The 23,011-nt window shown below is 45.6% G+C and overlaps 1 protein-coding gene across 4 annotated transcripts in view; it reads left to right on the top strand.

Annotated features, from left to right (window-relative positions):
• The window catches only part of PTK2B (protein tyrosine kinase 2 beta), a 998,240-nt gene that overhangs the window by 259,634 nt on the left and 715,595 nt on the right, over positions 1-23,011 (top strand). For all 4 annotated transcript variants that reach the window (XM_069605649.1, XM_069605652.1, XM_069605651.1 and 1 more), the window contains one exon: positions 14,676-14,721. The gene's annotated coding sequence lies outside the window, so the exon portion shown is untranslated. The remainder of the gene's footprint in view (positions 1-14,675; positions 14,722-23,011) is intronic.

Here is a 23,011-nt window from a genome sequence, read left to right as displayed (position 1 = left end):
ATTTGTTCTCAGATGTCTTTTCTTCCAACTTCAAGCTGTCCAGAAATTTTGCAGTCGCTATAGTCAAGGTAGTTGAATCCCCGCTCATCAGCCTATACCACCAATCCTCTTTGCTGACAGTCTGATACTTTAATCCGTGTGGGTGGAGGTAGTTTCGTCTAAGTTTGTTCGTTCCTGGGCAGTGAAGAAGTAGATGTCGTAGTGTTTCAGTGTCCAACCTTTTACAATAACGGCAGTTGTTATTCTCCGATTGCTTCCTGAGAAAGAGAATCTCATTTGTCTTCAGGATGTTCAGACGTGCTCTCAAGAAGATTGTTCGCAGTCTTTTGTCTGGGAACCTTTTTTAGATAGTTTCTTACTTCGTCCAGCTTTTGAGTGTTGGTTGTATGATGGGTCGGGATTATGTGTTCTTCCGCTTTTTCTAACGTATTGATCCAGTCTTGTAACTTTAATTTCTTCTTTATTTTCCCTGGAATACGTTCGATTTCCCTTTCAGAGCAACCAATTTGTGCTGCTTGTTCCAAAAGGCTGTTATACCAAGTTGTTAGCATAGGGCTTTTGCCGCTCTTCATTTCTTTGAAAATGATGTCCAAAATTTTTGGACTGGGGAGCCTTAAGATTTTTCCCAGAAACAGTAGCCTGTTTCTCTCCACCACTGATTTCAATGATTGCAAACTTAGTTCACGTCGGATGTTTGCTACAGGGGTGGAGTTTGGCAAACGGAGGACCCTCCGCCAAAATGTGCCTTCCAGTTTTGCCCACAGCGTCTTCGGGAGATATGGCATTGCCTCTGCTCCATAGGTCAGAGCTGGGGTGGCTTTTGCTTTAAAGAATTTTATTATCGGTAGAGTTGAAAATTTACGAATTTTCGTTCCAGGGATAGTGCTTGGGCTGCTAATGTTTTTGCCTTAGAGAACAGGTGTTCTTGCATCGTTATTTCAATTCTGCTGCAAGATAATTTCACCCCAGGCATGTGAAACTCTTTACTGTATCCAGTTTTTCTGAGTTTGCAAACCATTGAGGGCATTTACTTGGTCTAGATGCTTTTCCCAAGATCATTATTTTGGTCTTTGAAGTGTTTAATTCCAGGTCGTTTTTCTTTAAGTAGCGGGTAAGACTATCCAGTTGTCTCTGGAGCCCGATGGGCGTTTGGTCCAGTAAAAGGATGTCATCCGCGTAAAGCAGGCGAGTCACTTTCGACTAACCTATTTGGGGAGGAAAGGAACGGGTGTCATTTTCTGCGTCCACTATGTCCGCCATTTATGCCTTGTACAGCGCCGGCGCCAGGGGACAACCTTGCTTGACTCCTCTGGCCATCTGTATGGTTGTTGACAACGAGCCGGCTGCATTGAGCCGGACTCTGATTGAAGTGTCTCTGTGCAAGGCCTTCATGGGTTCGAGGATAAATAATGGGCAGTTTTGTTTTTCCAGTTTCTTCCATAAATTGCCTCTATTAACACGGTCGAAAGCTTGGACCAGATCAATCGTAGCGATGAAAGTTGTAGGTTGATCCTCAAAGACTTTGGATTTCAAGATGCTAACCAGCATAATATTGACAGAGGTGCCTAAGTTCTTTTCGAACCCTGATTGTAATGGGTCCGCTGTTTTTGCCTCCTTCTGCCATGTCTGAAGTTCGTCCAACACCAAGGAGCCAAAAAGTTTCCCGAGCACATCCAGAAGTGCAATCGGCCTGTAATTTTTCAGGTCGTTCCTCAAGCCCTTCTTGTAAATAGGAACAATATTTGCTGTTTTCCACGTGTCGGGAATGGATCTTGTAATCCTGCATCTTTGGAAAATTTCCGTTATTAACGGTGCCCAGGCTTTTGCATCCTGTTTGAGGTGATTGTTAGAAATTCCATCTGGGCCAGGTGCACGAGAGTTGTTTAACTTCCTGATCTTTTCCAGAATAACCTGCTCGGAGCATGTTATCCATTGCGATGTATCTCGTTTTGCCACTTTAGTTTCTTTTGGCGTTGGTTCTTTGAATAGTTCGGTAAAGTATTCTACCCATTTCTCTTCTGAGACACTGTTGGTAATGGTCTTGTCTGTGACTGCCAATTTGTTTTTTATTAGCTTCCAAAAGTCTTGCGAGTTCTTTTTACACACTGCTCTCAACATGGAATCTGCGTCTTCTTGATACAGTTCCCATCGAACTGATTGGAGCCATGCTTTGTAACCTTTGTTTTGTGTAGTTGCCAATTAAAGATTTGTTTGTGTTGGGTTTAGTTTAGCCTGCCGTGTTACTTTTCGTAAGTAGGATTTCTTTATCCTCAGTTCTTCATTATGTTTGTGCAGATGAGTTTTTTCCGGTCTTCTCTTATGCATTGGGCACAAGTAGGGAATGAGAAGTGGACAGTAGTTCAGTTTTTCAGTGAGAATTTTTGCACTGGATTGTCTATTGTAAATTGCTGTAATGTCAATTAAGGCATCTGATGTCATTTTCAGCCGATTCCCTTGTGAATTTGTTTCGAGCTTGTATGACATTACCACCGGTGCGTGTGTTGTTACTGACTATGTCGCAGTTAATAGATTGTGAACACTGCAGGTGGTTTTCACTTCCGTAAAGCTCTTGATTATTGAATATAGCTCTTTAGAGGCAAAGATGTAATCGATAGTACTTTCCTTTCCTTCACTTTCCCATGTTGGAATCTTGGGACTAGCAGTTTCTAGGGAGTTCAAGTTATACAGGTCGCGGGATTTCATCAACTCAGACCATGCAAGTCCTTGTGCTATTGATTGTGAATTGGCGGTGTTTCGCAGTGTCTTTGTAGCTTTAGAAACAGGACAAGTAGCGTTCAGGTTGCCGCATATCAAGATGTCATCCACATCGTAAGTTTCAGCGACGTCTGTTAATATTTTTTCTACGGTGTTCAGAAAATCATTTGTTTTGGGTTCCATTGGGTTCCAATAGATGTTCAGTAAGAGGATAAGGTTGTGACTGGGCTTTTCCTGGGATGTTTCGTCTTTTGCCCATTTCAACAGTATTGCCAAGGATGATCTCAGGTTGTGGGCTATTCGCAAGGTCCCCCCTGACCTGACAGCTGTTAGAAGGCCTGATATAGGTCGGCCTCTATCCCCTTTTAGAGCAGGAGAGAGTAAGACTTCGTAGCCATCGAAGCTAGGCGGGTAGAGCAGCCAGGTCTCTTGCAAGCTTATAAGGTCAAATCCGCCAAGATTTATCTCCCCAGGTTGAGTCAGATGGGTGTGGCCTCTGGTGTTCCATGAGCCAATAATGATCCTTTGCTCCTGCTTCTGTGCACCATGCATTTGCTTTGATGAGACCCTTCCAATACTCGCCGGGGGACGATTTGATTGCTATTTCTTGACATAGCGTGTCAGTACCGATGGAATCCATGCCCATTTTTTGGGATCTTTTTCAACCTTATCTGCGTGATTCTGGGTCAGAGGCTTTTCTCGTACACTGCGTGTTTCTTTTTCCCTTGCAACCGATCGGGGGAGTGGACCCCTTGGTTTTCTATTTGATGTGCTTCCTGAGGCCTCCTCGTTTGTTCTCCACCGCCCTTTGATGGTAGAACTTTCACTGGTCTTCGCTCTTTCTTTATCTCTTCTGATGTTCGACGAGTTTGGATTTATGGTTTCTCGAACTGTGCTTCTTTCATCTACGTTTTTTCGCTCATTCTTCTCTAGCGTGTGGTTAAATTTTCTCTTCGTTCTAAGAGTGTCTTTCACATTTGGAGTTCTCTGTGCCGGTTTCCATCTTTCTTTTTCGTTGGTCTCATAATTACGTTCTGGTTTTGTTACGTGTGAATGGGCTCTCCTGTGACCTCTTTCTTCTGATGTAGTTTCTCTTAGAAGATACCCTCTTTTTGACAGTTCTACTGCCGCCAAGAGCAAGAGTTTTTTTTACTGTTTGAGACGTGATATGCAGAAACATGCTGGCTGTCCTAGCTTTAGAGGCGAGACAAAGAGTCTTCGATTTGATCTGATTGTCCTGTCCAAGGATTTGTCTCTTCGTCTGGTTTCTTCTGTCCTGTGACTGGTTTTTCTGTATGTTCGAGTATTCAAGTTTTTTTGTTTTTCACTTTGATAAGTCGAGTACTTGTGTCTACAATAAGAATCGCTGTTTGGTGTCTCTTCAAGCCTTGCAGCATCGAGTTTTTTCTTATTACTCTTTAGACGAGAATCATCGTTTCCTCCAGGCTTCAGTTCGGTTTTGTTGATCTTTGTATTAGCCAAGCGGAACAGCGTTTTCCTCTCTGGAGTAATCTGACTTCTTCTATCGCTTGTATCTTCTGCTTTGTCTTTCTTTTTTATTGATGTTGATATTTGAGTCTGATGTTGTGTATCCTTTGGATCTTGCTTCAGAGATTTGTCGTCCAAAAAAGACACCTTTCTTTTTTTTATGGACGGCCGAGGTATTTCTGACTCCGATGTTTCAATGGAGTAGACACTTAAATTGGATAGGTCAAGTGAGTTATCTTCAATGACTTGACCCGACTCTCCTAATTTGATGCTCTGTTGGGAGTCGTTTTTCGTGGACTTTGATTTTTGATCAATCACCGTTATCCATTTAGTCATGAGTTTGTTTGTATTGCTTTCCGTTGACGTTTTCTTCTGTATGTGGAGTGCTTTTGTGTTTTGTTTTTCTTTCACTAATGATTGACTTTTTATAGTCTTTTCTCTCGGCTGTTGTTGGACACTCTCTTTGTTCTGCAATTTGAATTGAACTTCATCAGTTTGATCTTTAGGAGTCTTTTCCATGTTGCAAGGCTTTACGTGTGAGCTCATGTCTCTTTTAGTGATGCATGGTTGTCGTGAATACTCCTCGAGTGTTTCTTTGTTAGATGTGTATATCGGCCTCTCGCCAGTTTTATCAGTGGTCTTTGAGTATGCATCTTCAATTTTTTTTCCTTATTCTCAATCAAGTCCGTTTGGGAACTGACATTCACTGATTTGTTTTTGAACTGAAATACCTTGGGATTATCAGTCATGGAGCCTTGGTCGTTTGTGCTTGCCTTCCATGCTTCTAGGGCCATTATGTAGCCTTCAAGATGGATTAGCTTTGAGTTGCATGCCGCTAGTAGTGAGGTGTGGTCCCTCAGCATGTCATTGATGGTTTCATATAATTTCCCAAATGGTGCAAGCGCAATGGTCACGGCTGACATAATAGGTAATATGTCAATGCTTTTGGCGGGTGAGTTTTTCTCCTTTTTTTTTTGCATTTCATTTTCCATCTTTGCTTTATGTGGAGTAGAGAATAGCAGTCGTAAGGCGTCCACTGAGACATCGTCCTTTCTTTGCTGAGGGGCAGGTTTCCTACCTGAAATTGTGTCTCTGAGTTTTAACATGTTTTTGTAATTTAGTATTGCCTCCGCCAATTTGATTTCTTCCTGTTTTCTCTGGTGGTTTGGATGAGTCATCGTTGAATTGTTTTCCCTTTCTTTCTCCTTCACCATATTAGTTTCATTGGATAGTTCAACTTTGTCCGTTTCGTCTAACAATCCTGGTATCAAAGGCGGTAGTTTTTGGCTCATGGTAAATTCTGACGTTTTTGCTACTTCATGATTTCTTTCTTCAGTCAAATCTAACTGTGATACAGATTCTTGTTTCTTTTCTTCCCCATCTGTCGGGACAGCTGGTTGTCCATGGATATTTTTTTGTCCTTCATCGTTGTTTTCCGACTTTTGCTCCGTAATTCTTGAATCTGTGTTTATATTGATTGATTCAGTTTTTTGTTGAGATGTGGATGGGTTGTAGTGCCAGCGTATTTGGGGTAATGAGCTGGCATTTTCCATTCGCTGTACTAAAACTGGTTGTTTAAGTACGTTTCTTCGGGGAGATGGGGGGATCCCCTCCAAGATTTCCAGGTCGGACAGTTCAAACCGGTTCACTGGTGGGATCTTTCCCAATTTTTCAAAGAACCTTCCAATCGGGTTATTTGTCGGGGTTATTATTTTACCTGTTCTTTTCGTCTGTGTCTTTAATGGTAATCTATTGTTGGGTGTTGATGAGCCAGTTGGCTTAGATTTTTTTTCCCCTTGACTTTTTGTGTTTTGATTAAATGAGATTTCGTTTGATTTGAAATCTGGAGTGTTTACCTTTTCATCACCATCTTTTAGGAAATTGAATGAATGATCCAAAGCTGTTTTGGACTGAGATCCGTCTTGTGCTTCTGTCGTTGAGTAAGTGTATATCTTGTCCCAGTTGTGTTCTCTCAAGATGTTCAAATCATCTGTTACATCTGCATCAGGGTCCTCCAGGTATGATAAAGTTCTGTTGGAGCAATTATGTTAAATCCAAGTCAGGGCTCGGTAAAGTGGCTCTTATGATCACCGGGTGAGTCTCACTTTCAATCCTTGGTTTTTTGCAGGGTGCGCTTTTTTCCACACTAGTGTATTTTTTCGCAAAAGTTTTATCCAAAAATTCCTTCAATCCTTTCTCAGTGGTTAGGTTGTTGCCATTGACTTCATCTGAATTCATTGCTCCATGTAGCGGCTCCGTTCTGCCACCAGAGGGCAGGTTGAGGCAGCACTCGGTCTCGGACTCTCCGCCCTCCGCTTCCTGAAGCACCGAACTCGATCCCGGGCACGCTTGGATGAGGCCAGCCCCTTTCCCTTCTTCTCTGCACCCGGGTCCTCCGAAAAGGGACCCCCAGCAACTCCGATGGCATCCCGCTCGGGGAGCGGCGGGGTTGTTTCAATCGCCGCCGGGATCCCGCGTCCGCCCCCACAGCCCAGCCAAGAAGCCGGCGGCAAGGATCCGTCCCCGGAGAGAGGACACCCCTCGGCCGTCCGACTTGCTCCGATGCCAGCGGGCCCAACGTCCGACGACGCGGCCTCCCTCCAAGGTAGGTCATGTTGATGCCGGTGGGGAGAGCTAAGGGGAGGAATCGGGGGTGAACGTGTAGGCATTCCTACTTGCTGCGTGTCCGTTGTTTTGTTTTTGGTTTCTTGTTTGGTACGTGCGTGTGGTTCAATTGACATTTTCAGTGTTAGAAGGCCACTTCTTAGCACTCGGCCAGTTTCTTCATAATCAGTGGGCCCTAGCTCGGGCTCTTCTTTCGGGGGGGGGGGGGTGGTCCTCCATAAGCACGCAATTTGCAAACGGTGTACAAGTGTCCGTATAATATTCAAGAGAATTCTTAGTTTCTTGTACTTAGGCGAACTTTACAGGGAGCGGTCCGGGGGGCAATCAGCCAACACGCCAGCAGCCGGACTGCCAGACTGCACCTCCTCGCAGCTCTCCGCGGCCAGAATGGGTTTTTAAACCCTGTGCCTTAATGAAAGGCAAAAACAGACTTCAGGTAGCTGGTAGCAGAAAAGAGGTTCAGGGTTCACTGCCAGACTGCACCTCCTCGCAGCTCTCTGCGGCCGCTCCGCGGCCAGAATGGGTTTTTAAACCCTGTGCCTTAATGAAAGGCAAAAACAGACTTCAGGTAGCTGGTAGCAGAAACAAGGTTCAGGGTTCACTGCCAGACTGCACCTCCTCGCAGCTCTCCGCTTGACACATTCATAAATTAAGACTCTCACGTGATGTGCACCCCTTGGTTCCAGACATGATCAAAGTAAACTGATGAGGCCAACACTGCTTTAATGAGACAATAGTCTTTCACATCAACCCAGACGCCACGGCACACACAAGCTACACCCTAGACCTTGTACATCACCTCTGCTCCCCCTATCCCAAATCATTGAACATTCCAGACTCGGCTCCCCCCTTATCTCCTTCCAACCCCAGCTGCCCAGTAATGATGTGACCAGGGCACTGCTCTTCAGTCTGAATTTCAGGGATTTATTTGATTTTGGTTGTACAGCTACTTGTAATTCATACAGGATGACCGCTCATTGGGAAGGGCAGTAGTGCACCTAAATCTTCACCCTGCCCATTGGCACCACAAAGCCGTATGCCCTGTTCTCATGAATGTGTCCTTCTAAGGGTGCTTCCCTACCAGCTCACATTCTGTTCCCACCCTATTCAGGCTCTGCAGCCGGATACAATTAGCGTTTATTTGTGCACTGCCTGTGCCACTGACCTCGGCTTCTCTTCTGGGAAGGGGAAAGGGTATTTGTTTTTGGATCTGAGCTACACAGAGCTGCAGCTTCACGCCGAGGCCTGCATTCTATTCTGTTCAACGTGTACCAGGCCTTAACTTTCAATATGGCTAGGCTTATGTCATGGCACTAATCTCGCTTCTGCCATAATACCATTCTGACTCCATTTTACACCTGCTCCAGCTCTTTTCGCACCTCACTACCATTCATAACTACATCAACTGAACACGGGGCCTATAATACTGCCCTACCTATAACCTCTGCAACCACAACAGTAGTGCATTTGTTGCTCTTTCCGTGTTGCTTTAAGTAAGCAGCTAATATGTGTCAAACCTAACTAAAAGCAATACATGCGACATCTGCTGCACCATCTATAGTCTACTCCTACAATATGCTGTGCCAGTACGTTTTTCTGAACCTTTTTGCCTGGCTTTGCCGCTGTATGTACATCCTAACACTACTCGATGGCAAGTTTTGTCTAGCATATTGGGGGAAACCTATTGCTATCTGCCAGAGTTAGCCTACAACAAGTTCAATTTCCCTTCAATTGATTTAGACTGCCTGGGATGAAGTCCCAATGGTCGCTTCATCCCCTTCTTCCTAATCCTTGCCAGGGTTAACACCCATTTGCTGGGAGAGGGGTCCTGGAAAAGTCAAGACGTACTAGAGCAGAAAGTGGCAGAGGCCTACATCTGCAAAGATGAACCAGGATCAGGGCTTCAAAGAGACCAGAACAGAGCGATCTCTGTGCTCTCGAATTCCCAAGCTCCCGTTCTAGATCGCTGTTGGGCTTGCACTCCTCCAGAGTTCCTCCACACTCATTCTTCAACTCAGTGTGCCAACCCTACTTCTGATGGCACCACTGCCTCTAGAACCGTTTCTCCCCTGGACTCAATGTTCTGTCCCACGCTAAGCAATTCCATCGCATCATCTGCCAATTCCACACAAACAACAACGGGCCAGGCCTCCTCCAAATCCCCACGGCAAGCAGAGCCTATGATCCTGACGAATGGGATGTCTACATTCCCTCTACCAACTTGAAACCAACTACAACAGGTAAAGCATAACCACGTACCCTACTACTAATAAGCATGTGAAACTAGATGAGCATTACGACCATCTCCCACTCAGCTAATGAGCCAGTGCTTGACTTAAACCCTGAAACCAGACACAGCCTGGCCTAGCAGTTGCCCTATGTATTTTGGACATATTTGAGTTAGATCTCACTAAAGGATAGTACTGTATAGATGCACATACATAATTCACATAAAACCGATACTGGGTAAAGCTGCTGATTGAAAACAAATCCTGTTTTGAGGGAACAGAATTTACAAAGTTTGCAAGTGTACTTTGGTGTAATTTACGCCAAGCGAAAAGAAAGTGTAAGTGGCATCTGATTGACGAATAAGACCATCTAACTTGTGCTTCTGTTGGGGTCTAATCAGGGCAAGTTCTGCTGGTGCTGATTGAGCCAACTCAGTCTGAAGTACAACAAAACATTTGATGTCACTAGCCATCAGTTTTGTTCCTCACAATGCAGCATATTTCTTCATTACTTATTAGATGTGTCTCCACACAACCCACTATTTTGCAAGCCAACAATTTAACTTCCACACTTCCCACACCACGTTTTGATTAAGGGACTCTAGGTCAGGGGGCTGCAATCTCACTAGATATGTTGTACTATGTCTCCCATCAGCCGAAGTTATAGTGCAGAACATCTGGCTGCCCGCAGGTTACAGAACCCTGTTATAAGCGTACATTTTTTCCTTGTTAAATCTACAAATTCATACTTTGGCACAGTCATTCCAGATGATTGACTGAATTGACTGCATTACATAGGGGTATGCACATAGGGGTGTGCAAGTTTTGCTGTTTTATGATGAAACGTGAACCGGAAACACCATTTTCACAAGTTATACATCCATCGAACCAACAGGCATCAATGTTTGACATAGGTATATGCCCTTTTGTTAACTGCACTGTGAATGAATCCCTAAGTATTTAAACCACACATCTGCTTGGGCTGCCTTCTAATTTGCCTGAGCGTCCGAAGTGAAGGGCAGGCAAAGAGAAGGGCAATTTCTTTTTGGACCTGTTCTGACCAGGAGGACCCAGGACTATAACCCCCCTGCTCCTCTAACTTCAGGTAATATGTGTTCCACCCCTCTCTCCCAACAGCCCATCCCTACCATCACCACTCATCGCCAACCGCGCTGCTCACCAGCAACATCATGGACAGTGCATTGCAGCCTTCTCACTCGCGTCACCATAGATCCCATCACCACTCCATCATCCACAACTACAACAAAACAGATGCTCACCAATATCCGCTCAGCAACCAACCATGAAGCAGATATTGCTGACCTCATCACCACACATGACCTGGACGCCATCTCCATTACTGAGAAATGGATGACATCCACATCCCCCACCTGTAGATCTCCTCATCCCCAATGACTACAGAACTCTACAATGAGATTGTCCAAACAAGACCCGTGGAGGCTTCGCCATCATTCACAAGGCACCATGGCCATGCACCCAACTGGACTTCACCACCGTGGTCTCTTTCAGAAACCTTTCCTGCCGCTTCCCGCCCTCCCCAGACAGTCACTTTTCACTACAGATTACCCAAGCCCAACACCTCCTTCATCAAAAGCTTCATGGACTTGGTCACCACATGCATACCAATAACATCTTCCTCAGTGACTTTAACATCTCTGGCAACCAAGTCAATGAAAGAAGATCTCCACTGACTACTCAACACTCTGAACCTCACGCAGCACTCGAAAGAACCAACTCCGAGAAAAGGTAATATCCTCACCCTCATCATCACTGCCCTGCCCACCCTCCATCACATCTCTCCTATTCTACTAGACTGACCAGACCATCTGGCATTCCCCTTTGATATTAGTCATACAACACCAGTCAGGCAATCCATCAGAAACCCTGAAAACAAGCCTTCAGATCATTCAAGAACTTCCCAGTGGAGGCAGTCACAGAAGACCTCGCCAAACTCGACGTCACATGGGCTGATTGACCTCTGACGAACCAGGACTGCGACTCGCTCCACAAAGAATTCAACACATCCCCCACAACCAACATCATCTGCCATGCTCCAATGAAACAATGCACGCTCAAGCCAAAACCTTCATCACTCTGATATACTGAAGAACTCAGGTTCAACAAATGAACCATCAGAAAAGAAAAGACGTCTTGCAAAAGTCCTGCAGCGCATCCATCCTCGCCCTGCTCACAGAACTACGTGTTACATGCAGATGACTGATCACCACTACCAAGGCCAACTACTACCAAAACACCGTAGCCATGGCTAACAGTGAAAGCAGAGCCATCTTCAAAACCATCAAGGACTGCATGAACCCTTTTTCCTGACCCAGACATACCACACTACATTGAGTAATCAGTCGCCATCAGCTTTCTTCCTCAATAAGGTCAACATGATCTGCCAACACATAGAAACGTACAATACAACTGACTGCACACTACATATCCCATCTTGCAAAACCACAACTACCTGGACAAAGACACTCACAATGGAAGACTGCACTGCCATTCTAGCATCCTCAAGGCCGTCGTACATGGATGACATCCTCCCAGCCCTCATTCTCAAGACATTTCTGACTGTGGAAATCCTCCCATACCTGACAATCATCAAAGGCTCCCTAACTCAAGGCACCTACCCTTTGACCCTAGAGACTGGAGAACCCCACCCACTTCTCGAGAAAACAACACTGAACCCTGATGACCTCTGCAACTACCGCCCCATCACCCATGTTCCATTCCTAGCTAAAAGCCTTGAGAAAGCAGTAGCTACAAACTCCTCCAAAACATCAAAGTCGACAACCTTCTTCAGTCCTACGAAACTGACTTCAGGCCCCGATGCAGCACAGAAACGACTAGCATCAAGGTGATTGACGATTCCCTCAAAATCCTTGATGATGGCCATCCTTGCCTCCTGTTTCTCTTTGACCTCTCAGCAGCATTTGACACAGTAGACCACTGGATACTCACAGACACTCTACATTCCTGCATGGGGATCAGCGAGATCCTTGGTTTTTACATCAACAGACACCTCTCCTTTAAACAGCACATAGCAAGGAAGACACAAACAACTTGGTAGCAACTTTTTCACTCATTGAAAATCAAAACATTTATGCCAGAAAACAACTTCAGATCTGCTGCCCAAGGCTTGGTCCTCTTCCACCTGGATGGTGCAAGGCCCTCTTGGAAGGCCTTCTGGTGACTACCCAAGCTCCCCTGACATGCGACCAGAATGCGGTAGCACGACTCTTCAAAGGACTGCAAATTCGACCACATCACCCCAACCCTCATTTAATTGCACTGGCTCCTGCTGCAGGCCTGTATCATCTTCAAACTCTGCTGCATCATCTACTAGGCTGTCACCCTGAAATCCCCAAGGTACTTCACTGAGAAACTCAGCATTTCTGGAGGCCTACGATGCGCCAGAAGTAAGGACAGGTGCAGACTTGAACTCTGCCAGTGCAGGAAGGAAAAAAAAAACAGAAGGCAGGCTTTCTCTGTCTATGCCCCAAGACTCTGGAACCTCCACCCCATCAACTTCCGACTCTCCCCCTCACTTCTACAGCTCAGTAAGAAGATCAAGACCCTCATCTTCAAGGAATGGTTCCTCAAAAACATTTAAATCCATACAGCATCCACTCACCACCATATCTGAGGCTGGGTGATCTGATCCCCACAGTTTCCTCCCCTGGTTACCTGTGGACCCATTGCTGACAATTGCCCTGCCTCCGCCCCTTGTTGCCAGATCCCACTCCCTTGTTTCTCCTCTCCCTAACTTTGTTCTTACCTCTATGATTTGTAATCACTCCATTGCTTCCCGAAGCTAGGTCCGTGCTCAATAAATATCCTAATATTAATTCAAATAATATTGCGCTTTTATCTGTAGCCACGTCACGCCATAAAGCTTGGCTCGACCACGTCTGCCAGCATATTTTATGTTATCTTAATAGTTGTTATACTGCACCAGTCACTACTGTAGTGGTCTGTATTAGCAAAGAGTCCCTTGCACAGCCTAGGTGTCTTTTCCAAGAGCAGTACTTGGCCTCCACCCTAGAGCCTGGGGAAGCGTCCTAGCAGCTACCATTACCGACCCCAGCGGTTCAAATGCTGTCAACTATGAAAGGATGACATCCTTTGCAGGGGTTTGCCAATGTACCCATATACCCACTGAGTGATCTTGTCAGCTAGAAAGGCGAAGAGGGTCTCTGTCTGCGGCACCCATGCTTCTACAGCAATGTGGCCACAGCCTCTCTTCTGCGTGCAGTGATTGCGTGTCAGAGAAGGGGGCGCCTTTGTTGTTCGTCAGTATGCTTTTGAGCTTTGCTTTCCTTTCCCATCTGTTATGATCCGGTGCCTTCGGTACACCAAGCTGTCGTCAGCCCAAGCTCTAGTGTAATGATGTGCTATAGAACTGAGTCACCCTCCTTTAGGAACTTGACATCCAGTCACCATGGAAACCATGGAGAAGGCCCATCAGGAACTGTCATATCCTGCACACAAAAAAAATCTGTTTTAGAATACACTGTTAATGTAGCGCAGCATGAGTAATATGCCAAACCCTTATTAGGAGTGAAAGTGATTTTTTTTTCTTCATGTCACACATTTGATGATTTCCGATCTGGACATTTTGGGCAGTCGATCTCTTAGAAGGACATGCTGTGGTGTAAATCTAACACAGAAGGGGGTACAAGTTAATTTCACAATTCCTCGAAGTTACAGGGTTGTCATTTGGCTTCACTCCGATCAGCAGCAGTTGTTTTCTTTGTAAATAGTCACGTTCATGCCATTTCTTGGATCATATCTGCCAACTGGCTCCATGCCAGAAAGTCAACTTGGTCCAGTCCTGCCTTTCGAACATGCTGGGACACGTGGGCTCACATTTATAATGTAAAAACAGAAATCCATCAATCTCTTCGTGGGCGGACCACAACGGTGACAAGGCGACTCCAATGACCCGTGGCCAGCATGCAGCTATGCTCACATGCCCAAAAGGACCTAGTGCGATGATATGGCACTCCTCTCCCCATCAGACTTGAGCCGGATATTCTTAAGTTCCGGAAACGTCTTAAGACCTTCCTTTTCTCCACTGCCTTCCATCACCCCCTCCCTTGCTAAGCTCTCCACCTGCCGCTGCGGCTGTGGCCTGGTCCCTTCTGAGTAATCCAGGGACCAGACCACCCCCCCCCACCAGTCCCTCCCAGCACCCTTCGCCAGCACTTGCCCATGGGCTCCATTTCCTGGCCTATCCCTACCCAGTCTGCCTGCCCACTGCACTGTGCCACCCGACCCCCCTTGTCCCTCTGGCACTTGCCGCCTTGGCCTTTACAGCACTCGTCCCCCCACTATTGCACTTCTCCCTCTACCCCCTCCCCCTTGCACTTATCTCCTCAAACACTTGCACAGTAGAATTGCCACAGGGCCAATATAACCGTCTCTTTTCTTGTTGCTGTTTTTCTTATGGTAGCCCATGTTCCCACCTCCCTCACTTATTGCCTTGTGGCACCTGGAAACACTTGTGTATAGTGCCATACAAATGTCCAATACAATAAAATGAAAATTAAATAAAAATCTAACATTGTTTTTCTTTTTTCACTTCTCCAGGGAGAACTGAAGCAGCAGCTGGAACAGGAATAGACTGCCATTTCATGTAAGTGTTTCAATGTCTTAAAAAGTCATAATAAAGCCACTATAGCTTTGTGTTGCTAGATGTTGTGATGTCACAGTCAGGGTCGGACTGGCCTCCAAGGCAATAGCCCCATGGCCGAACCAAAAATGCAAAATGCTGGTGTTGGAAAGTTTTTGGGGTCAAAGTTGGCCGCTTTTTGCCCATTGTGGGTTAGTTTGATGAGTTAGTTCACTTGGCGGCAAGTAGTTTTGGCCAGTGCTGCGGAATAAATATTCTTTAAAATGCACAATTTGCATCACATTTTATCTACCAAAAAAAACTTTGGTTACTATTCAAACAATGGGCCTCATTACAAGTTTGCCGGTCCGGTAACAACGGTACCGCTACGCTTGCAGGTACCGCTGTTACCGGTTCAGCAAACCACAAGTTCTGTTCGCGGGTGCCTTCCCGCCCACCACGTCTGACCTGGCGGGCGTACCGGCACCTGCGAGCGCAGCATGTCGGATGCACCGGCACCATTTCACGAATAGTGCCGGTGCATCCGACCTCCCCATTCCCATTGGGCCCCCTTCAGCTGCAGTTTCACTCAGAATATTACAAATCTTTGTTTTTTTGCTGCTTATCGTGGGTCTTTCCGCCCCCACAATTAAATAAGTACGCAATCTGCATGCAGATATTAATCATCTTTCCCTTTTACAGCAAATCCGTGAAGTAATTCACTTTCTGTGGTTGAACGCACCTGACAATGTTACTCTTTACATGTGTATCTTCTCCATGATAAGGCTTCAGTTTGCTTCTGTTGTGCGAGTGTTGAGCTCGGTCCAGTATTTGTACCCCATACCTCTTGATTGTATTAAAGGAGAACAGTTTTCTGTTATGTAATCTTGCTTTTGTATACCGCCTCCTGCTCGGAGCGCTTTGCTTACTAGTTAGTGTTTCTTGGAAGATAGTGCCATTGTTTTAGAAGGTAACTGCGGGGTGATGGCTGCAAGGGCATCGAATGTCTTGAAGCACTTGTGATGCATTTGGTCAGGGAGACGATAGCAGCGTCTAATCCAAAGAAGAAGCCTTCCAGGGCTAGCCAATGAGAGCTGACTGACTGCTGGAGAATTCCTGAAAAGCGCTGCTGGGAGAAGTAAACACAGCTAAAAGGCTGACGTGCACACGGTATGCCTGGCCATCTGGCAGACCTTCTGAAGTAGAAGCAGTAGTACTTCTCTTCAGTGGCAGCCCCACCCTAGCAAGCTTCGTCAAAGGCATCAGGTCTATTGTCCTGTGGATCTTTACACTTATAAACAGAGAAATAGCTTTGCCCATGTTTGATTTCAAGTCAGGCGGTGCCGACTAAGGCCTGTGCCCATTCTAGACTCGATTATTGCAATGCAATGCATAGTAAACACGTCAAAGGGCACATCACTTTGCAGCTTGGATCCTCCTTAGGTTTTGACGTTGCCCCCACACACTCCTATCCCTCAACTCAATCTGTCAGGTTTTAATGCCTCAGAACCTCCTTTCTTAAGATATCGGGCTGCCCCACGCTGGCCATCAATTGTTCATACATCAGCCCGCTCCAGTCATCTATGAGGCAACGTTCTCCAAAAAAGGAAAAAAGGAGAGAACTTGTTTATCTTCATACAGCTCTTGAGAACCCATGTTTACTCTACTCTGTTAACTCTTGCTGCTCGGCCACTGTTCCCATCTCCTCTCAGGTTAGGGCTGCACATTGGCCCACCTGGTGGTGGGGTAAGCTGTGCTTAACAAAATGAAACGAATGAATGTGAGGTTGTTTAAAAAAATCTCTGCCATTTATATTTAGGACAAACCAGATATCTTTATATGATTTAGTGCATGGACCTTAAGTAACATAATGCACTGCATTCTCAGAAGTTGAGTCTGTCGTTGATGGCCACGATGCCAAGGGGCAATGGTTTGAGAATATAGGATCAACAGAATACCCACAACATCAAAATATGATTTAACACCTCAGTTGACAAACTGAGCAGGTTGGGGTTGAACATGCCGGTAAGATAGCTCAGCGGGTTGAGCGCTCGCGGCTGTGATCTAAGTGTGATCTGCAGGTCCGAATCCTGGCAAGGTCATCTCATCCTTTCATCCTTCCTAGGTCGATAAATGAGCACCAACCTCGGTTGGCATGATTAATACATGTAAATATGTTCTCTGTACAACGCTTTGATTTAAGGCACTATTTAAATAGCAAACCATTATCATTATTAACACCTATTAGGATAAGGAGTCCCAGCCAAATAGGATGTCCTCTATGGCTTAGGCTGATGAATGGCACTGGAAAGACAAGATTAAACAATAGGTCTGGGGTTTATTAGTATGATGGATTTCCCTGTTCTTAGTGGGGTAAAAGACCATTCTAATAAGCCTCAGCTGATAAATGGGTCCAGAATTCATATGGGTACGCATGGGTACGCATGGGTACGCATGTGTAGGGATGGGATGAGCACCTGCAGAACCTAAGGGTGCCTTCTACAACTAAACAAAAGAGGACAGCTACTCTAAACGTTTCAGGATGGAGCTGTAATTAGGTGTGATAGCTTATCTAAGGGGACTTCTTGTCCTGTTCTGAAAACCCTACTGCATTACGCACACAGTCTCTGGGTTGCAGCGCCAAGGATGCTTCCAGATGCCTCAGTCCTGTGGGTAGTGCACACAGCACACTCCTTCACTCCTCCTTCTGGTTTTCAGGATTTTTCTTCGCACAGATATTTTCAACCTATGGCCATTGTTCATGCTTCTACGCTCTCAGACGTGAAGCCACCACACTCCTACCTGCAAGCATTTTGTCTTCCCAACTTAGGGGACTTCCCTATTAGCAATGATTTCTCCCCCCTTACCTTTAGCCTAACAGCATGTATGCCCTTCCTTTTCCGGCGTCGTTATCAGGCTGTGTTATTAGGGGGCTGGCTGGGGTTGCCCTCCTTAGGTTGAGCCTTCAGAAGGCTCTCTCCTATCCTCTCTAGTCTCTGGCTACTTCCTGGATCTGAGATATAGACTTCAGAAGGCTTGCAGCAAATTGCTCTCCTCTTGTTCTGGTCTCCACCAGTGTCTGAGATATAGCCTCCTGCAGGCTACCAGGTTTCTCTCTGGGATCTGCTTCTTACCCTATGGCTCTCTCTGGGTTGGTCTTTTCTGGTGGTTGTAGATTTCCTTGGGGTGCTGGTTCTTCTCCTGAGTGTGTGCCCCTTTCGGCCGTCTCTTCTCTGAAAGGGATAGGTTGCCCTTCTTGCTGTATAATGGGCACAGTGCTCTTGTCCCTGTAGCCCTGCCAGGCCCATGTCCCCTCTTACCCTGCTCAACTCTCCTAGTCTCTTCCTGGGCTTTGGGTTCACAGCTCTGTCATATATGTCTGCAGTCATGCTTCCTTCCCCCTCTCCCAGACAGAGGAAAGGGAGCCACTCTCATACTGCCTGGATCAGGTGTCTACTACCGGATGGCCTGAGGTGATCAATTGTTTCTCTGCAGTGAACTGATCGTGAGTTGGACTCTGTAGTCAGAACCTATAAGAGGAGTGGTTTTAAAAAAAAGGCTGATAGCCTTTTTGAAATCATGCCATGTGCTTTTGGTGTTCGTTTGGTGAGCAACCTGCCCCCTGGTTTTCTGCCTGTTTTTTTTTTAGGTTAGGTATACAGGTTAAAGACTTATGAATCAAGAATCCCTGGGTCCTGCTTATTTCCTTTTTCTATGGAAAATGTGAGTTGGTGTTTCCAGTGTGGGTTGCGCTCCAAACACGCTTTTGTTTACATGGGCCTGCTGCTGAATGGAGAGGATGAGATTTTTCACTGTGTTGCTCTGCCTGAGGTGGGGGTACTATTAGTTCATGGGAGAAGTACTAGGAGGCGTTTCCCTTGCCCTCTCAGTGGTGTTTGATGGGCCTTGCCTCTTGTCTCGGGGGAGAGGAGCCAATCACGGAGGCAGCTTTTGGCGCCAGGGTTGGCAGATAGCTCCTGAATGGGCACCAAGATTCTAAATGATTCATGGGTGAGTCCTCATGGGGTGGTGAATGCTTTCGGTGGAGAGGGCCTACATTTTTCCACAAATAATAAAACGCGAGCGACCAAGTGTGGCGGTGGTGCCCAAAACAATTAAGACAGGCTTGTGGGTCCCCCCCTGAGAATTATCTTCAAAATAATGTGCTGAATTGATGCAATTTGCAGCACGATTAAAATAAATAATAATATTGGACGAAAAACCATACAAGTTGCAATTGTTTTTCTAGGGAAACATGACAAATATCCTGTGAGTTTCATGATTCATGGCTGGTGAATATTTTTAGTGGTTGGGCCTAAATAATTCCTCAAATTAGTGCGAGCGACAGAGCTTTACAAGAGAGACTATAATCATTAAGTGGGGGGAAATGTTTAAACAATGTGCTGATATGACACATTTTGAAGCACACATTTGAGAAAAATGAGGTGAAAGGACATACAATTTATAGTTGAATAACTAGAGTAACACATGAAAAAATCCAGCAAATGCCACGTCGACAACAGTACCCTACATCGGAGCACTTCATAACATTTTCATGAGGCTACAGCCACAACCTATCTGTGCCAGTACAATGGTCAGTGTAAATCGCATGCATGAGGCTGCCGCCACAACCTATCTATGCCAGTGATGGTCAGTGTAAATCGCATGCATGAGGCTGCTGCCACAACCAATCTATGCCAGTACAATGGTCAGTGTAAATCGCATGCATGAGGCTGCCGCCACAACCTATCTATGCCTGTGCAATGGTCAGTGTAAATCGCATGCATGAGGCTGCTGCCACAACCTATTTATGCCAGTGATGGTCAGTGTAAACTGTTTGCACGAGGCTGCCACCACAACCAATCTATGCCAGAATTGGTCACTGTAAATCACTTGCATGAAGCGCTTGATGTGTATGATTTAAAGTTACCATTATTAGCAAAGATTGGTTGTGGAAGCAGCTTCTTGCATATGATTTAAGGTGACCATTACTGGCATAGGTAAATTCTGGCAGCAATGTCATGCATGTGATTTAAAGTGACCGTTACTGGCATAGATAGGGCACCTATCTATACCAGTAACGGTCACTTTATGTCACATGCTTAAAATTGGTGGCACAGCCTATCTATACCAGTACAGGTCACTTTACATCACATGCATGATGGCTGAAGCGCTTCAAGCATATGCATTAAAGTGAGCATTACTGGCATAGATAAGACAACCTATATATGCCAGCAATGGTCACTTTAAATCACATGCATGTAGCTGCTGCCACAATCTATCTATGCCAGTTAGGGTCACATTAAATCACATGCGTGAAGGCTGAGGTGCCTCTTGCATATGAATTCAAGTGACCATTACTGGCATAGGTAGGACAACCTAGCTATGCCAGAAATGGTCACTTTAAATCACATGCTTGAAGCTGCTGCCACAGCCTATCTATGCTAGTAAAGGTTACTTTAAATCAATTAAAATCACATGTACAAAGTCTGAAGCGCTTCATGCATATGAATTAAAGTGACCATTACTGGCATAGATAGGGCACCCTAGCCCTGCGGGAGGCAGCGGGGTTACACTGGGCACCAGGGAGGAGTCAGGAGAGATGACCGACCACCCCTACCCCACTCGGCTCTGCCCATGAGTGGAGTTGGTGGTTCCATTTAAAATAATCCAGGGTGTCGCTGCTGGATGTTACAGTTGTAGGGAGGTGGGTTCTCTTGCCGCCTGCCAGGGTCTTGATACCTCCTATTTCTGGTTGGTCTTTGGGAAAGGGGTGCTGAGTTCTCAGGGACTCTCAATGGGAAGGGGGTTGGGTGATTGGAAATCATGTTGATGTCCTTTGTGGGAACCCTGGCCTATTGCCCAGTTCCCTACAGTCTTGCTATGGACCCAAAGGCACAATGGAAGGGGGCAGGATGATGGGATCCATAGACCACCCTCGGGTGCCTTATGACTTATGGGCAGATTCCCAATAGGGCCTTTCTCGCTCTCCTGCTTTCTCTCTCTGATTCTGTCTCACCTCATCTGTCTCTGTCTCTGTCTCTGTCTCTCTCTGTGAAGGGGAGTCACATCGTCATGTTCCTGTATTCTAGAGCTACCACAGCCATTGGTGACAGCAGCACAACCAGACAAAAACACACATATCTGGAACGGGGGGGGGGGTTATTTTGCAAAAGAAGCTATTAAAAAAGGAAATTCTAACCTTGTGTTGAGCTGGGGAAGACGCCCTCTCTTGGGTATGCAGCGGGCAGGCAGGGAGCGTCCCACGCCCATAAAATGGAAGAGCCTAATAATGTGGCAAAAGTACTGTTTTATTAACAATATCGAAGTACAACAAGGACAGTGGCGGAAATCGGGTGATCTCTAGTTTTCCCTCATCTTGGTACCGGCTTGCCACAGAGTTTTACTTTGATAATGACGTCATGAACAGATGAAACATTGTACAAACCTAGGTGGGATATAATTGTGTGAGTAGTATGGTAGAGTATGGTTTCTATGTGGGGTTAGGACATCTAATTGATCCGACGACATCAGGTAACTCTGCCTGGGACCACCTACAGAAAAGGATACATGGGCAACATGTCATCAGGTTGAGTTATGAGTGGTGACTGCAGCACTGTTAAGGTGAACGGGAAAGGTGCACTATTATTGGTCAGGGATAGATTTCTCAGCCTTGGCAGTCTGGACTTTTACCAGCACATGAGCAACAGTTGACAGTGATTTAAACGGCCCCAAGGTGCTGTGTGTCCCACTAAAGTTACCATTCCCTGATTCCCTAGGACTTGAGCCAGGACATTTATCATTCAACTTTACACTGTATTGTATCTTTCGTCCCAAAGAGATGGATGGGAATGAAGGACCCTGTCTGGCCATATCTGGCTCTAATGAACAGCCATTCTCTGCCAGCTGCAAGTCACATCTGTGGGGACCATGTTCCAAATTTTCCTGCTCAGTAATTTATGAGGATTTTAGCCCTTTTGCTATGGGTGTCATTACCTCCTTGGCCTCTGGAGAATTGTTCGAGCTACCTTCTCCTCAGTGTCAGGTGTGCGCTGATGAGAACCTGACCTTCCAGCAACATTTGTTTCTTTGCTTCTTCAGGTAGAGTTATGTCTGTTGTCTGGGATCTTCTTATTGTCTGTATTTTTCCAATGCTGGTCCCAACCTGTCTTTCTCCGTTAACCTTGGCAATCTGTGCACTTGCTATCTGCGCTGTTCGGACTTGGCCTTTCTTGTGGCTAAGCAAGACATGGTCTCTCTATTGTCTGATGGCTTCCCAATGTCTCTTATTCACCTAATTTGCCTGCATCCTCTGTCTTGGTTTCCATGGCCACTTATTTAAGTTGTGTTCTGCATTAAGCAAGCGTTTAAATGTATTTTCGTGCAACTTGAGTTTCAGCATAGAAAAGAGAGTATATGTTTTCTACCGATGTGGATGCAAGCATGTACTTCGTGTCTAAGTGCAATCTGACGTAATGTTTGTATATCTTTGTGCTTGGATGCAAATGTGCTTCGTGTCCAATGCGCCTATGTGTGTCGCGCTCAATTGTGACGTCATTTGTCTCTTTCATGATTACAGCTCATCCAGGGGTTCCATCGCCTGCAGATTTATTTCTTCAGTGATGTCATCCCGGTAGGGTCTGTAAGGTTGTCTCAGGGAGTAAAGTCTCTCGCAGCGGTGACACAATGGTGATGAGAGGGTAGATGCTAAGAAGGAGGTACACCATTCAAGTCTGTAATGTCAAAACTGGGGAGGGCCTAAACAATGATGGGCACGTTCATTTGTCTCTCTACAATTGGAAAGTGGTTCTTTTTAATATGTAGCAGTGTTCCTTTCTAATGATAACTTCCAGTATATATTGTAATTATAATAAGAATTGCACCGTAGCAAAGCAAATTTTCATTCGCCAGAAGAACCATCTGCTGTACATTATTTTCTGATTGAAGGTGATCGCTGCAAGATGAACAATCTGGCACACCACTAGTGTACTATGTGAAAAGGTAGCGGACAAATAAAATCAACAAGATCTTGTGCCTGCTTTGCATAAAGTCAGAGTATTTGGGGAACAAAAGAATGACCATTACATTTGACAAATACGTCTGTGACAAAAGCCCTGTATGCTTGTTTTACTAAGTAAATAATGCACACTGGACTTGTTGCTCAATCCATTTTTCACAACACTCACCCTAACATTACAATATTTGTAACCTTGAAACATATAGTCATTTTGACAGCCTAGATTTGTAGATGTGAGGATAAAATGGCTGAGACATCTGTCTCTCCATTGGGGTGATTGAGCTGTCTTGCTTCTTA

The sequence above is a fragment of the Ambystoma mexicanum genome, chromosome 4p (genome assembly GCF_040938575.1).
Source record: "Ambystoma mexicanum isolate Mex_15411 chromosome 4p, UKY_AmexF1_1, whole genome shotgun sequence".
NCBI lineage: Eukaryota > Metazoa > Chordata > Amphibia > Caudata > Ambystomatidae > Ambystoma > Ambystoma mexicanum.
The sequence above is the reverse complement of the archived record's forward strand: the minus strand, read 5'-3'. Positions and strand labels throughout refer to the sequence as shown.